The sequence below is a fragment of the Symsagittifera roscoffensis genome, chromosome 8 (genome assembly GCF_963678635.1).
Source record: "Symsagittifera roscoffensis chromosome 8, txSymRosc1.1, whole genome shotgun sequence".
NCBI lineage: Eukaryota > Metazoa > Xenacoelomorpha > Acoela > Convolutidae > Symsagittifera > Symsagittifera roscoffensis.
The window spans coordinates 25,493,495-25,512,265 of NC_087069.1; the positions used below are offsets into that span (position 1 = coordinate 25,493,495).

Genomic DNA, 18,771 nt, shown 5'->3' on the forward strand with positions numbered 1-18,771 from the left:
CGCTAAATTATAACTCATTATAATTGATTTCTTTTGAAATAAATTTTTGATAGAAAAAGGAGTTAAAATCTATTAAAATAGATTATAAAAGAGATTGCAAGAGATTCTAAAAGAGTTTCAGAAAAGTTATAATCAATTATAACTGATTATTGTTTATTAAAACAAAGTGTCACCAAAGATGTTATCATTATAATGGATTATAAATCGTTTAACATCTAAAATTGGCGCTTATAATTGAGTAAAATTTTGCTAACAATAATATAAGCTAACAATATTATAATCGATTATTTTCTCTTTTTACTAAGTGCGGGTAAAACCACATGTCTGAACAAAAAACCCTTAAAACCACATAAAATCACATGTCTGAACAAAAAACCCAACATCCATATAAACCACAAGTAAGAACATAAAACCCATAAAAGCACATAAAACCACATGTCTGAATATAAAACCCATAAAACCACAAAGAAAACAAATTAGTCCCGGCTTATTGATACATCATTTTTCAAAATGAGTTATTTTACTGCAATGGAAACAAGATTTGGACCCGTTTGCGAAGCAACATCAGTTCTCTGGCCAAACTGCTCGCAGTTTTCTTGGTCTCCTCGCCTTCGTTTGATTGGTCAATATTCAGATTAATTGAGATCGACGTCTCCCATTTGTAATCGGGTCTAGTGGAAACATCCGTAAGGTCGAGCATCCGATATTGCATAATAATTAAGAACTAATGTGACGTACGAGAACTTCGAAAGAGAAAACAATTTCACTAAGCAGGGTTCAAATTCGTAAAATATACTTAATGTTAACACCATGCTAATTATTTATCACTTTCTCAATTGAATTATGTTGCATTTTTTAAACTGATTCAGAGGTTGGAATGAAAAATTTGAGGGGTTTGAAAGACTCTTAATTTATTTTCTTGATAATGATAGTTTATACTGGTGTTGGACAACTTGCTTCAGTTTGAAGTCAATCAAAAATCATGTTTGAAAATCAATCGAAAATCATCTTTTAAGCGAGTGATAGATTTTGAATGTTTGCCCTACTATTTGAAAATGTTTGATATTTGTTCTTAGGAAGCTTTTTTTTCAAAAATTTCCCCAGTTTATTGTTTGTCGGATGTTTGACACATGTCGGATGTCTGCACGATACCCGTGTTCATCATAAAATTTCTTCGTTCGCTGTTTCGTAGCCTTGAAACAAACAACATTCATTTGGCTTCTGACGAGTTCCAACCCCAGCCGTCCCTTCCACTCCCCCAAAAAGACAGAATAAAAAGATTTACAATATATACACATGGCATTTGGTCTATCAAATATTTAAAAGATAGTCATTAAGTTCAAAAGTGACTTCGGACTAAAATTGCACTATTAGTGAGATTAAGTTTGAGGTATAAATTAACCTGATGTTTCGAAAAAATAAATTCCTGCAACTTACCTCCCTATGAAATGAAAAAACTTTTAAATGGAAGAATGGAATAGCTATTGAGCTAGAATCACATCATGAAAGAAATATTCCAGTCAATTGTGCAAGCTTAACATCGATTATTTCCTCAATTACAGGAAGATATCAAAATGATCGAAAGTAACTTTCAACCGAAACTGAAACTTGCGCAGTTTATTAGAAAACTAGTGGCTTGGGGTATAAATTAAAGTATACAAATTAAGCAACATGAGAAAGTCCAAGAATTAATTGTTCTGAGAACAGAAAAACTTCATTTGCGAAAATATCATGTTACCTGCGTGCCGAAGCCCTGGTTTTTGTCTTCCACCTTAATTTTATACTTAACAAAATATTAAACATTTTTTTTTGTTTATCTAATTTGAGTACAGGATCAGTGAACCAAATTAGAACAACAAACAAATTTTTCAATTGGGATAGGTAGTGAGTGCAATATGACAAATTGTCGCCGATTTTTCATGAAATTAATATATCTTTCAGTGTGGGATTAATTTTCATTGTTTTTGTACTAGTGCACAGTTTTAGAAACCTCGTGCTTGGTCATAACAAAAATTTTAACCAAGTACGAGGGTTCAATCTCATGTTGGAAAGTAACGTTCATAGGAAATTTCTGTGTGGTTTTTCTTAACTTACGAAACCTTAAACAACGCCAAAGAAGGTCAATACACTGAACGTTCAGACTCTCTAATAGATGAACCACAAAAACAAACTGTCCAATAGAACCCATACAAGTCAAAGATAAATAGGCAATTTTACACAAAGCAGATATGAACAGCGCATATAATCAAATGCTCTTGATGAACAACCACGGCGACTAACACAACTTATTATTGGAAATCAACAATACGAAACTAATGGATTATTCTGTGGTATTTCCACCACCAGCTTTTTCCGTAATTGTTAGCAAATTGTTTTGATCATTATTTCTAAGTAAAAAAGTAATCACATAATCGGCCAAAGTATTTATACAATCACAAACAAAGGCAGCAATGTTCTAAGTCTTAGAAAAATATCACCAAATATCACCAAACAAATCAACCAAATGCGGAATCGGAACAACACTCCAACAATCTCACCATGGAACAAATAATCTGAATCTAATCTCAGCCGACTCATCACTTCTTACACAAGCATAACTGCGACCCTCTAAGGTCATGAGGAAGTCTACAGCTAAATGATTTCACAAACAGAGAACAACTTTTTAGTGTTTTGATCAAAACAACCAATAACTTTGTTCACAGATCATAAAACTATATTTTGGGCAATCAAATATTTTAAAAAAATTAGTCAATAAGTTCAAAAGCGACAACTTTGCACTAAAAATGCGCTATTAAAGAGGTTCAGTTTGATGTATTAATTAACCTGATGTTTCGAAAAAAAATTAATTTCTCTAATTTACATCCCTATAAAAAGAAAAAAAAATTTTGAAATGAAGAATGGAATAGCTATTGAGCTAAAGTCTTATCATGAAAGAAACGTTCCAGACAGTTGTGCAAGCTTGACTTGAATTATTTCCTCCATTACAGAAAGATATCAAAATAATCGAAACTATTTTTCAACCGAAATCGAAAATAATCAAAAATAATTTGGGAAAGTTTATTAGAAATATAGTGGCTCGGGGTATAAATAAAACTATAATAATTAAGTATCAAGAGAAAGTCCGAGAATAATTGTTCTGAGAGCAAAAAAACTTCATTTGCAAAAATCATGTTACTTGCATGTCCGAAGCCCTGATTTTTGTCTTCCACCGTAGTTGTTGATTGGTTGTTTATTTCCAATTGTTTAAACAATTTTTGTTACTTATCTAATTTGGGCTCAGGAACAGTGAACCGTACGTTTTTTCAATTGGGATAGCTAGTGGTGCAATATGACAAGTTCTCGCAGATTTTTCATGAAGTTTTTTATCTTCCTGTGTGGGTTTAATTTGTTTTTGTTTTTCGTACTAGTGCACAGTATTAGAAACCTCGTGCTTGCTTAAAACAAAAACTTCATACAAGCTCGAGGGTTCAACCTTATTATGGAAAGTAACATTCAAACATTTTCAGTGTGGTTTCACTTAACTTACCAAACCTTGAATAACGCCAAATTAGGCCAATACACTGAAAGTTCAGACTCTCTGATAGATGAACCACAAAATAATTGTCGAATAGAACCAATACAAGTCATACTCGCAATGATAAACAGACAATTTTATATAAAGCATATATGAACAGCGCATATAGTCGAATGCTCTTGATGAACAATCACGGCGACTAACACAATTTTTTATTGGAAATCAACAATAAGAAACTAATGGATTACTCTATGGCATTTCCACCACCAGCTTTTTCCGTATTTTTTAGCAAAACGTTTGAACATTAATTCTAAGTAAAAAGTAATCACATATTCGGTCGAAAAATTCATGCAATAAAAAACAGAGGCAGAAACATTCCAAGTCTTATAAAAATATCAGCAATTATTCGACAAAGAAAATATGAAAGCATCCCCACCTTTTTGAAGATTTTTTCTCACCTTAGTGAAGATTTTAGGACACAAAAATTTGAGTTGAAAGACAAACAATGAATCCTCTTAAAATCAAGATTGTTTGCTGTTTTAAAATACCACTATCATACAATAAAAACTAATTCCAGGAGCTTTGGGAATTTTAAGTTTTTAAGTTAATAAGTGTACAAATTGCAACTATATCTTAAACATTTTTACAATAATTACGCCGAAAAAACAATTTAAAATGGACAATTGAACATCCAAAAAGATTTGTTGAAGATAAAAACTTCATTAACGATCAAATTTCAAAAATTCTCCTTTACCCAGATATATTAGTTTCACGCAATGTGTGATGCGATCAAATGCGGAATCGGAACAGCACTCCTACAACCTCACCATGGAACGAATAATATGAATCTAATCTCAGCCGACTCATCACTTCTTACACAAGCAGAGCTGCGGCCCTCTATGGTCTTGTGGAAGTGTACAACTAAAAATTTTACATAAACAGAGAACGAACTTTAACTTTTATTCACAGATCATAACACAGATCATAATAATACAGTTTTTCTTTTCACACTGAAAACAAACCCAAAACATTGCCAGAAACTCCCAGTAAAAATACTCTACCAGAGTTTCCAACACGAAAAACCCCAGTTGAAATCCCCCAAAACAAAAAATTCTTCCTCGCTCAAGATGAAACATCACCACGACTAGAATGCACAATCGCAGTAGAAAATCAATGCAGATAGCAAGCAAAAAAATAAGCTTAGATTGTCAGACTAATCACTATCAAGTTGACTCTAAAGAAAAAAACCCATTTAAACCCATTGCTTTGCCAGATACTCCCGGTAAAAATACTCTACCAGAGTTTCCAACACAAAAAACCCCAGTTGAAATTCCGCAAAACAAAATATTCTTCCTCGCTCAAGATGAAACATCACCACGACTAATATGCACAAACGCAGTAGAAAATCAATGCGGATACAAGAAAAAAAATAAGCCTAATTTGTCAGAATAATCACTATCAAGTTGACTCTAAAGAAAAAAAACACATTTAAAACCATACCATACTCCTCATGGATTAAAAGCAATGTAAAAAACATCACAAAAAGGCAAAAACTACAATTAGCAGAACATACCCATTAATAGAAAAAGAAGATATAGTGGACACAATCAAATTATCAGGACCATTAGATACAAACAAGAAGTACACAATAATTATAGTCGATTTCGAAGACCCTGTTGATAACATCCCACCAAGAAACCAAGAGACACAAAGCATTTTTTCACCACGTACACTAACAAGGACAAACGGTTCAATGTAAAAGAATCAAAACCTAGCCCCTTAACACACCAAATGAAATCCTGGCACAAAACAAAACCAAATCTGCGAAAAAAATATACGCGTCCTAGGAAAAAGATAAATCGAAAACATCAGAAAAGCAACAAACAACATGACAAAAACTATGCCAGAAAAAACACTGTAAAAACACCACTTCTACAGGAAAGACAGATGAAAATGACAAGGAAACTTTAATGTCCTGAAAATAAGGGAAAATAAGATCAACGCAAATGATCTAGACTTCGAAATCAACCAACGAAAAATTAATAAATTTTCAGATCTCAATCAAAGATACTGAAAACTTTAGGACACATCAGACAAATTCTTTAACATCACAAACATCTCTTTGAATTCTTAAACTTTTTTTCACCACGTACACTAACAAGGACAAACCATTCAATACAAAAGGTCCTCTTTCACCCTCTAAAAAAACTCATACATCTCGGTAAAAGTAGACGCTTTCGCACTTTCTGTAGCATCAAATCCCGAAAACATTTTGTAAAAGTTATTAAGCCTATAGCATAATTGGATTTCCCGAAGTCCTTGTCACAGACAACGGAACAAATGTCATAAATAACGAAATTTTTACATTATGTCATTTGAATAACATTGAAAATGAACATAAAACATCACACGTCCCATGAACTAATCAATTAACAGAAGAATTGAACTGTTTCCTCCATGAAAATTTACGAAGTAGAAGAAACCTAAATGATAAAAAAACACTGAATGGTCAATGGACGTAAAATTATTCCCACTGGCATATAGTTCTCATAAAACCACAACTTTTGGATTATCACTCTTTTAAATAACTTTCAATCAAAAACCACGAAAATCAATCATGTTCAAAGCAAACGCATCAAAAAACTTTGTCGACCAACAAAAAAAATAAAGATATTTTTCATCACACCAATTTTTGAAACTAATTTTCGGTTGGTAGCAACATGGAATTGATTCCAAAAAAAACATAAAACACAGCAAAATAATTCGAAAACTAGCAAAACAATTGTTAAAAACACAAAATGTTCAATTTACACCCGCCTCAGATGGAAATTCGAAACTTCACAATCCACAAAAGAATTCCAAAGACATTACAACCGTTAAGAAAAGGAAATTATATAAGAATTGAATATTCCATGGACGTAACAGTTGAATAGTTGACCAAAATAAAAAAAAATTACGCAACTTAGAAACAACCTCTCACCATACCACCCAAAAGAAAAAGCAACCCGACAACTTACCCAGCTATATTTTTACTGGATTCCTTTTTATCGAAAAATCTCAATAAACTTTTAATTATAAAATAGCTGATGAATCAAAAACATAAGAAAAGCAGCAAACAACATGACAAAATTGCTGCTCAATTTAAGATCATTTCACAATTTACACCCGCCTCGATAGAAATTCGAAACTTCACAATCCACAAAAGAATTTCAAAGACATTACAACCGTTAAGAAAAGGAACTTATATAAGAATTGAATGTTCCATGGACGTAACAGTTGAATAGTTGACCAAAATAAAAAAAAATTACGCAACACAGAAACAACCTCTCACCATACCACCCAAAAGAAAAAGCAACCCGACAACTTACCCAGCTATATTTTTACTGGATTCCTTTTTATCGAAAAATCTCAATAAACTTTTAATAATAAAATAGCAGATAAATCGAAAACATAAGAAAAGCAGCAAACAACATGACAAAAACTATGCCAGAAAAAACACTGTAAAAACAACCACTTCTACAGGAAAGACAGATGGAAATGACAAGAAAACTTCAATGTCCTGAAAATAAGGGAAAATAAGATCAACGCAAATGATCTAGACTTCGAAATCAACCAATGAAAAATTACTAAATATTCAGATCACAATCAAAGGTAATGAAAAAATTAAGACACATAAGACCTGATAACTTTAAATCTGAAAAGAGGCAAAATCAGAACAAAGCTAATGATCTAGACTTCGAAATCAACCAACGAAAAAATAATAAATTTTCAGATCTCAATCAAAGGTACTGAAAACTTTAGGACACATCAGACAAATTCTTTAACATCACAAACATCTCTTTGAATTCTTAAACATGTCTTTAGTCATTAGTTATACATTTTTATCCATTTCTACTTAAATAACATTTCCCAGTTTATTTTTCACTTATCAGAAAAAAAATTCAAATAATCAGCCAGTCACGGCTTTTAGATTCTCACACTTTCTATTCTCCAATACAGTTGAATTCAGCTTTTAGACCAAATCTTGAACTAGAACTGTCACTTCAACATAAAAATTTCTGGGTCAATAAAAAAAATTCTTTCTCATATTTGACAAGTTTACAATTTTTTTTATGAATAATAACTTACCCTCCAGTAATCAAAAAAATTGTATAAGTCCATAAAAATCAAAAATCAACAAAAAAACAAAAAAATTCTGTAAATTCAGACCACAAAACACCACGAAAAAATAAAGAAATTAGCTATGGGAATCTAGCTCTCACAGAAAACCCTAATAACTCTGTAACTAAAAACAAAAACAAGCAACTTATAACCTGGCCACTCAGATTGGTCTTTTTGTCTTTTCTTGTATAAGAAATTTCTTCTTTTTATTACAAGTCTATTTTTACCTGTCCAGAGTCATAGAAAATTTAATCAAGTACAATAACAACCAAAACTTTTCATTTAAATGATAAAATTTCTTTTTATTAAAAAAGAATTCTGATTCATCTTGTAATCTTGCTATATGTACTAGCATGGTTAAAATCAGCACTTCATAAAGGTCCTAAGAAAACAGTCTTAAAACTAGCAATCCTTTTGATAATCAATTTCGTCAAAAATTAATATCAAGAACAAATTTCTTCTTGATTTTATCTGACAAAAAATTTTGCGTCAAAATTGCTGAAAAAAACTCAGAAGCGAATCCCCCATCTGCCAACTTATCTCAATTTTCAAACCAAAATCGCCGCACATTCAATAATTCAAACACACAATTAACTCATTCTCCATCATCTGCCGGACATCGTGCGTTGAAAACTCTTATAATTTTGAAAAAAGAGAAGCACCTTCATCAGAACAAATAACTACGGCGAACCATACGCTCCTTTTAGAAAACCCCAAGGTGAACAAACATATTATGTGTGCCAAACATTATCAAAAGTCTTAATCAGATTTTGATATAATAGCCACAATTAAAACACTCCAAGTGAAAGACAAACTGTTCTTCTAAAAAAACTTCCCCATAAAGTTAGAACAACATCTCAATAATAGGTATCAAGAACTGATAAACCCCTACGAGTAGATTGTAACAACCTTGTAGCACTTCTTTCTTTATTAAATCAATATTTGGAGAAGACCCAACTTTACAGTTGGGAATTAACTCAACTACAACATAAACAAGACATGCACAAAGACATACAAAATCATTAAATTTAAACATTACCCATGCAAAATTTTCTAAATATTGAGAGAAAATTTAAGCTAAGCAATGTTACAAACCACTCTTTATCTTCATCTCAACCAGACATAAAAGTACAATCCTTGCCTCCTTCATTTTTTTGTTGAGAAATAATTTTTAAAAACGATAGATACATTAAGGATACCATTGGTGAAATGTGTTTTCACAAAGCATTTTCATAACCAAACAAACCAATTAAAGTTATTTAAAATATGCAACTTGAGAAAGTCCAAGAATTACTTGTTCTGAGAGCAAAAAAACTTCATTTGCAAAAAATATCATTTTATTTGCGAGTCCGAAGCCCTGATTTTTGTTTTTCACCTTAGTTGTTAATTAATTTATAATTCACAGATTATTAAACAATTTTTGTTATTCATCTAATGTGAGCCCAGGAACAGCGAACCGTACGTTTTTTCAATTGGGATAGGTAGTGAGTGTAAAATGAAAAACTGTCGCAGATTTTTCATGAAATCAATTTATATTTCAACGTGGGTTAATTTTCAATGTTTTTTTTAGTGCACAATATTAGAAATCTCGTGCTTGCTTAAAACAAAAATTCTAAGCAAGCTCGAGGGTTCAATCTAATGTTGGAAAGTAACGTTTATAGGAAATTTCTTTGTGATTTTACTTAACTTACGAAACCTTAAATAACGCCAAAGAATGTCAATACACTGAAAATTCAGACTCTTTAATAGATGAACCACAAAATAACTGTCCAATAGAACCAATACAAGTCATACTCACAAAGATGAATAGACAGCTTTACACAAAGCAGATATGAACAGCGCATATAATCAAATGCTCTTGATGATCAATTACGGCGACTAAAACAATTTATTATTGGAATCCAGCAGTAAGAAACTAATGGATTATTCTATGGCGTTTCCACTAGCAGTTTTTCCGTATTTATTAGCAAAATTATTTGACCGCTAATTCTAATCAAACAAAGTAATCACATGTTTGGACGAATTTTTTATATCTTAAAATACAAAGGCAGAAATGTTCCAAGTCCTAGAAAATTATCACCAAAAACTGGAAAAAGAAAATATGAAACATCCCCGGTCAAATCGCATTTTTTAACCATAGTGAAGCTTTTAGGAGACAGAGTTGAAAGACAAACAATCAACCCTCAAAAAATCAAGATTGTATGCTGTTTTACAGAATAAAAAAAACGTTGCCATAAAAAATGAAAAAAATTCCAGAAGCTTTGGGAATGTTCAATTTTTTAAGTTAATAAATATACAAAACGCAACTATGTCTTAAACAGTTTTACAGTAAATTACGCCGACAAAATAATTTTGAATGGACAATTGAACATCAAAAACGAATTGATGAAAATAGAAAAACTCGTTAGCGAACAAATTTCGAACACTCTCCTTGACCCAGATTATTTATTTCCACGCAAATTGTTATGCAACAAACTGCGGAATCGGAACAACACTCCCACAACCTCACCACGGAACAAATAATATAAATCTAATCTCAACCGACTCATCACTTCTTACAGAAGCAGAATTGTGACACTCTAGGGTCATGTGGAAGTGTACAACTAAAATTTTTACACAAACAGAGAACGAACTTTTACTTTTCGGATCAAAACTTCCAACAGTTTTTTTCACAGATCATAACACTACAATTTTTCTTTTTAAACTGGAAACAGACCCAAAACATAGAGTGTGTAGATTTCAAATAACCTAAAATTAGTCTGGAGAACAGTAAAATTGTTACTTCGCCAGTAATCCTAGTAGAAAAACTCTACCAGAGTTTCCAACACGAAAGACCAAAGTTGAAATTCCGCATAACATAAATTTTTTCCTGGCTCATGATAAAACATCACCACGACTCGAATGCACAAATGCAGTAGAAAATCAATGCATATAGCATGCAAAAAATTAAGCTTAGATTGTCAGAATAATCACTGTCAAGTTGACTCTAAAGGCAAAAACACATTTAAACCCATACCGTATTCCTCATGGATTAAAAAAATAAATATAAACAAACACAAAAAAGGCAAAAAATACAAATAGTAAAACATTCACATTAATAGAAAAAGAAGATATAGTGGACACAATCAAATTATCAGGACCATTAGATACAAACAATTTGCACACATTAATTAAGCTCGATTTCAAAGACCCTGTTGATAACAACCCATGAAGAAACAAAGAAACAAAAAACATTTTTTCACCATCACACTTACAGCGACAAACGAATCACTGGAAATGAATCGAAAACTACACCGTTTTATATACCAAATGAAGTGCTGGCGCAAAACAAAACCAAACCTGCGAAATCAGCTATAAGCATCCTAGGAAAAAAAACTTCACTTCAAAATTTCCTCAACTTAATAACACATAAAAATTGAAAAGACGGTTATTTTGGAAAATTTAAAACCCGATATTTATATTACCCTGTTTACCATTGAGTGCAACTCTAATCGCATTTATTATGGCTCCTTCATCCATTGTTAACGGACATAATACATCAGAAAATACCTATGACAATTTCATACAAAACTTCTTCACAAATGCACCAAATTGAATAAAAATAATTTGTATTTACTGTCTCACCCGACAGCTGAATGTTTTTGTTCCACGCCAAAGATGAAAACAAGACGGTAAAGTTGAACGTTTACCTTTTAATCACAGAATTCCATTCTATACAAGAGGCCCTCTTTCACCCTCTTCTGAAGGAAATTCATACATCTCGGTAAAAGTAGTGGCATTCGCACATTCTGTAGCATCAAATCCAATAACACGTTGTAAAACTTATTACGCATATATCCAAAATTGGATTACGCGAAATTCGTGTCACATATAGCGGAACAAATATCACTAATAACGAACTTCTTACTTTATGTCATTTGAATAACATTAATTTGAACATGAAAATTCACACGTCCCTGAACTAATTGATTAACTGAAGACTTGGACAGTTCGCTCCATGGTTATTTACGATGTATAATAAACTGAAATGATAAAAATCACTGAATTGTCAACGGACGTATAAATAGTTCTCATATAACCACAACTTTTGGATTATCACCCTATGAAATGGTTTTTATTCAAAAGTCACAAAAAACAATAGGTTTAAAGCAAACGCATCAAAAAACTTACACGGACATTGTCGACCATCAAAAAATATTTTTCATCACCCAAAAATTTGAAAAAAAATTTTCGGTAGCAACATGGAATTGATTCTACAAAGAAATAAAACACAGCGAAATACATCAAAAATCAGCAAAATAATTGTTAAAAGGTCAAACAAAAATGTTCAAAATAAGGTCATTTCACGTTTCACATCCGCTTCAGATAGAAATTCGGATTTTCACAATACACAAAAGAATATAAAAAAGACATGACAACCGTTCAGAAAAGGAACTTATGAAAGAATTGAAAATTCCACAGACGTAACATTTGAACTAATAGACCAAAAAAAAGAAAGATTACGCAACACATAAAAAACCTCTCACCATATCACCCAAAAGGTTAAATAATCCGACAACTTACCCGGTTGTATTTTTTACTGGGCTCCATCTTATTGAAAAACCTCAACAAAAAGTTAATCATGAAATAGCTGATAAAACGAAAACAAAAAAAACAACGAAAAACACGACAAAAACTATACCAGAAAACCACTATAAATTTACCACCCTTACACAAAAACAGATCAAAACGACAAGTAAAACATTAAGGTCCTTAATAGAATGTAAAAATACAACAACGCAAATGATCTAGACTTCGAAATCAACCAAGAAACTATTTAAAATTTTCAGATCACATTCAAAGGTATCGGAAAAATTGAGACACACACAATTGAAAATTTTAAAACTGAAAAAACAAATGAAAATCAGAACAAAACAAACGATCTAGACTTCGAAACTATCCAGGAAAAGATTATAAGTTTTTCAGATCACAAACAAAGGTACTGAAAAAATTAAGACACTTAACAATTTTTTTCTTAACATCTCTTTAACACCTTCATAAGATATATATATATTGTATCAATTTCTACTTAAATCAATTCTCCCAGTTTAATTTCAAATTTATCAGAAACAAAATTCAAACAATCAGCCAATCATCGCTCTTCAGGTTCTCAAACTTTCCATTACAGTTCAATTCAACGCTTATATCAAAACTTGAAATCAAACTGGCACTTCAACTTAAAAATTTCTTGGTCAGTAAAAAAGAAAAACTTTTCTCAGATTTGACTAATTAGAAACTTTTTTTATGAATAATACATTCCCCTTCGATAATTGAGCGCAGTCTTTTTGATGAACAATCCTTTTGATAAACAAAAATCAACAAAAATGTATAAATCCATATAAATCAAAAATCTACAAAATTCAATAAATTCAGACCTCAAAACACTACAAAAAAATAGGGAAAGCAGCCCAAAGCTCACAGATCACAAAATCTTCTTGTTTAAAATCCTAGCTCTGAAAAGAACTTGATCATCTTGTAACTAAAAACAAAAACCAGCAACCTAATACCAAGCCCATCAGATTGGTTTTCATCAAAACTTTCTCCCTATAACAAACCTACTTGTCAAAAATCAATAATTAATCCCGCCCCACTCGATTTTTTTCCGTAAAAAGGTTCGGAATTTTAATTCCTTTTTTGGCTGAATGAACTGAATGATCACGCTTCAATCAGTCGTTCAAATTTTCAACAAAATCTGAAAAAACTTAAATCAATTCATACCTATTTTTCTGATCCTTTGTATTTTTCTTTCAACTGATACCTTAGAATTTATAATATTAACTCTTCTTTCTTTTTGTTTTAAAATTGCCATTTTCTGCTTTTCTTATAAGCTTGTTTTTACCTCTGACAAGTCATTGATATCTTAATTAGATACGATAACAACCATAACTTTTCATCTAAATGATAAGGTTTCTTTGAATAAAAACGATTTCCTGATAATTTTTGTAATCTGGCTATGTGTACTTGCATGCTTAAAGTCAGCACTTCATAAAGGTCTTAAGAAAACAATACTTGCCTTAAAACTAGCAACCTTTTTGATAACCAATTTCGTCGAAGACTATTACTAAGAACATGTTTCTTCTTGGTTTTATATGATAAAAAAAGATAAACATTCAAAGGTATGTGATTTTCAGATCACATTCAAAAGTATCGGAAAAATTGAGACACACACAATTGAAAATTTTAAAACTGAAAAAACAAATGAAAATCAGAACAAAACAAAACAAACGATCTAGACTTCGAAACTATCCAGGAAAAGATTATAAGTTTTTCAGATCACAAACAAAGGTACTGAAAAAAGTAAGACACTTAACAATTTTTTTCTTAACATCTCTTTAACACCTTCATAAGATATATATATTGTATCAATTTCTACTTAAATCAATTCTCCCAGTTTAATTTCAAATTTATCAGAAACAAAATTCAAACAATCAGCCAATCATCGCTCTTCAGGTTCTCAAACTTTCCATTACAGTTCAATTCAACGCTTAGATCAAAACTTGAAATCAAACTGGCACTTCAACTTAAAAATTTCTTGGTCAGTAAAAAAGAAAAACTTTTCTCAGATTTGACTAATTAGAAACTTTTTTTATGAATAATACATTCCCCTTCGATAATTGAGCGCAGTTTTTTTGATAAACAATCCTTTTGATAAACAAAAATCAACAAAAATGTATAAATCCATATAAATCAAAAATCTACAAAATTCAATAAATTCAGACCTCAAAACACTACAAAAAAAATAGGGAAAGCAGCCCAAAGCTCACAGATCACAAAATCTTCTTGTTTAAAATCCTAGCTCTGAAAAGAACTTGATCATCTTGTAACTAAAAATAAAAACCAGCAACCTAATACCAAGCCCATCAGATTGGTCTTCATCAAAACTTTCTCCCTATAACAAACCTACTTGTCAAAAATCAATAATTAATCCGGCCCCACTCGATTTTTTTCCGTAAAAAGGTTCGGAATTTTAATTCCTTTTTTGGCTGAATGAACTGAATGATCACGCTTCAATCAGTCGTTCAAATTTTCAAAAAAATCTGAAAAAACTTAAATCAATTCATACCTATTTTTCTGATCCTTTGTATTTTTCTTTCAACTGATACCTTAGAATTTATATTATTAACTCTTCTTTTTTTTTGTTTTAAAATTGCCATTTTCTGCTTTTCTTATAAGCTTGTTTTTACCTCTGACAAGTCATTGATATCTTAATTAGATACGATAACAACCATAACTTTTCATCTAAATGATAAGGTTTCTTTGAATAAAAACGATTTCCTGATAATTTTTGTAATCTGGCTATATGTACTTGCATGCTTAAAGTCAGCACTTCATAAAGGTCTTAAGAAAACAATACTTGCCTTAAAACTAGCAACCTTTTTGATAATCAATTTCGTCGAAGACTATTACTAAGAACATGTTTCTTCTTGGTTTTATCTGATAAAAAAAATACTTTTATCAAAATTGCTGATCAAAACCGAAACATTAAACCCCCATCTGTCAAGCTATCACAATTTTCAAACCAAAATCCCCGCACATTCGATGATTCAAGCTCACAATTAACTCATTTTAAATCACCTGCCCGGGTATCATGCGTCAAAAGTCCATATACCTTTTAAAAAAGACAAGCACTTTTTATTAGAACAAATAACTCCAGCACATCATACGCTCCTTTCAGTGAACCACAATAAGAACCAACAAATATTTTTACCCGATATTTTCAAGAGAATTGAACAGATTTCGATATAATAGTCAAAGTCAAAATACCCCAATTGAAAGACAAAGAGTTCTTCCAAGAAGTAACAGAAAAAACGCAACCCCACCAACACAATTCAACGTACCCTCACCACCAGCATCTTCAACTTCCTCAACCCTCCTAACAACAATAGAAAGCACTTCGCTATCTACAAACCTAATTTCACCACAAAAACAGCAGAACAAATAAGAGAAAACTCATTTTACCCCCAAACCCTCCTAGACACTTCCATATTGGATAAACTACACATTGCCCCGCGGCAAACCCAGCCTAGCTAACGGCCTGATCGATCTTTTTTCTAGTTCAATTTTATCAACGTTACAAGGAACACTTTCTCTACTATCAACACAATCACTAACAAGAATTTCATCTCTAAACATCTCCCCATAATTTTAGAACAATATCTAATTAATAGGTATCAAACTCTGATAAACCCCTTCGTCTGGATTGTAACACCTTCGTAGCACTTCCTTCTTGATTGAATCAACGTTTGGAGAGGACCTAACTCTACAGTTGGGAATTAAATCAACTACAACATAAACAAGACATCCACAAAGACATACAAAATCATTATTTAAATAATATTTCAGCAAAATCTTCTAGAAGTTGAGATAACTGTTGAGGTAGGTAATCTCACAAGTCACTCTTTATCTTCATCTCAAGTAGAAATAACAGACAATCTTTGTTTCTCTCATTTTTTTGTGGGGAATTATTTTATAAAAACAAAAGATACACTAAGAAAACCATTGGTAAAACATCTTTTCACAAACCATTTTCAGGACTATGATACATATGTATTTTTATTATTGACATCACTTGATATCTTGCATCTTCTCGCACGACCTGAGCCTACAGTTCACAATAAGCCATACCCACGCTAACATCAGTTTAAAACCGACTCACTAAAAAAACCAAAAGCTAGACTCTGTAATACACCGAATGAAAACTTTGCACACAACAAAACTAAACCTGTGATAGCAGATATAAGCATCGTAGGAAAAAAAAACATTTCTAATTTTCCGCAAAATCAATATCACATCAATCATTGAAAAGCCAGTTATTTTGGATTATTTACAACCCGATGATGAAGTATCCTGTTTACCATTCAGTTCAACTCTAATCGCATTTTATACAGCACACTCATCAATCACTAACGGACATAATGGGTCAGAAAATACCTATGACAATATTTTAAAAAAAACTTTTATTTCGCTATTGAACCATATTGAATAAAATTACACTGTAATTACTGTCTCACCTGACAACTCAAAAAGCCTTTTCCATGTCGAAAACAAAAACTAGATTTTAAAAGACAAGGTTTATTTTTTAACCACATAACCTCATTCAATACAAAAGGCCCTTTTTCACCCTCTTCTGAAGGAAATTCATACATCATGGTAAAATTGACGCATTCACACATTCTGTAGCATCAAATCAAATATCACATTGTAAAGGTTTTTGCGCATGTACTACACTTTACGAACACTGGATAGCCGAAACTGGATTATTCGAAATCCTTATCCCAGATATCAGATTAAATTTTAAACGCATCAAACAAGTTCAACTTACAAGAACGTTGTCGACCATCAAAAGAGTCCATATGTTAAAAGTTACTACTTCACACTCACAATGAAGATAATTTTGATCACTCAAATTTTTGAAATCAGCTTTCGATACCAACATGGAATGGGTTCTAAACAGAGATATAACACAGCGAATTATATCGAAAAGTAGCAACACAATTGTTAAAAGGAATTGTTAAAATGTTCAACTCCAGATCAATTCACCATTTCACTCGAAAGATCAATCCACCATTTACACCCATTCACCATTTACACATTTACACCATTCACAAAGAGGTGGAATCAATTTAAAACAATCATTTTATGTCCAACTGTATTCCTAGATAATGATCACTGTAAAATATTTAAATCTAACCTATCACAGCCCCTTATCAAAACTTATGATAAATTGTAAAGATGAAATTAATTATAGTTTCACGCGGAGAAGAAATATTTTAATAATTTAACTTAGAATGCAGTTACACGTCCATTCTTCTAACCTCGCAAGAGTACCAGTATATACTAGATCTATTGAGACTAGGAAACATAAGAGTAAGACATGGATCGTTATTAGACTAAGAAGCTGCACGAATCAATCCGGTCGAAAATTAGATAGCGTGGCAATTAGACGGTACACCCTATCCGAAATTACTCTATGAGAAAGCCACGCCGGACCTAAACTGAATAATCCAAAATAAGTACCTTGATGCGTAGTTTTTCAGTGCTTGTTTCATCTATGTCATCATAGTCAATTTTTTTCACCCAGGTTTTCGTCTTTTGTATTTGTTCAACACAGACAATTTTCCATGATTCAGTGCCAATTGGATACTCATTCTGGTTGGGATCATTTTGTGACAATTCTTCGGAGGAGTTGCAATGGTTCCAGCATTCGTCCAGTACTTTCTCGATACCTTCCGGTAATTCGTCCTCCTCAGTTTCATTCTTTTCAAGAAACAAACTTGCCCGCCAGTCTACAGGAGCCTCACTGATTCCAATTAAATTACGAGTCCAACCACTAGAAAGTTTGCTAATCTTCGGATTGTGTATGTCATGAACAAAGCTCACACCTATAGTCTTATTCCCACGAGGGGTGAGACTAACGATCATGTCTGCCTCTCTGCAAACGTCCGAAGCTTCCTCGAAACCGAATTTCTCAAACTTTTCCTCGAGATCCTCCATTGTTATATTTTCCGGATTTAATCTGGGGCAGAAAACGTATTCCAATCTCTTGCTGTTTAAGCACTGTTTGTTTTTTATCAGTTCTGATTTTTTCAAATCTATTTCTTCGTAACGCCTCTCAGACATGTAGAATATTTTACCAACCTTCATAATCAAATTCAATTTGAAGCAATGAGATGGTTCCAACTCACTAAGACAGAAGTCAAAAAGCGATTCCACATTTTCTGCAGTGTAGTCAAAATAATTTGAGCTTGCGTCTGGCTCAAAACTGTCTTGTACAGTTGCTGGGTGGTTGATATCTTCAGCGAGTCTTGTTACAAAGCCAGAAACAACCATTTTTTTTCGAGGCTGCTTCCCAAAAAGTACTGCGTTCGAACCAGCCTGATCAAATTTTTGCAGCCTGATTGCATCGAAATTCGGAGTGGTATGATCAAAGGTAATTGAAGTGCTACGTTTCGAGACAATAAACTCAATTCTTTTCTTCACTTCTTCATGAACTCTGTTGCATGTAGAAATGGTATCTGCAGTAACTTCCAGGTAACACTGGCCATAACGCTCCATTT

The 18,771-nt window shown here is 32.1% G+C and overlaps 1 long non-coding RNA gene across 1 annotated transcript; it reads right to left on the minus strand.

Moving 5' to 3' along the window:
- Positions 1–299: 299 nt before the first annotated feature.
- On the minus strand, positions 300–18,484 carry LOC134853286 (uncharacterized). The gene is made up of 3 exons (XR_010164335.1): positions 17,732–18,484; positions 1,153–1,193; positions 300–671 (listed from the first exon to the last, which is right to left on the minus strand). It is a non-coding gene; the product is annotated as an uncharacterized LOC134853286 (long non-coding RNA).
- Positions 18,485–18,771: the final 287 nt, after the last annotated feature.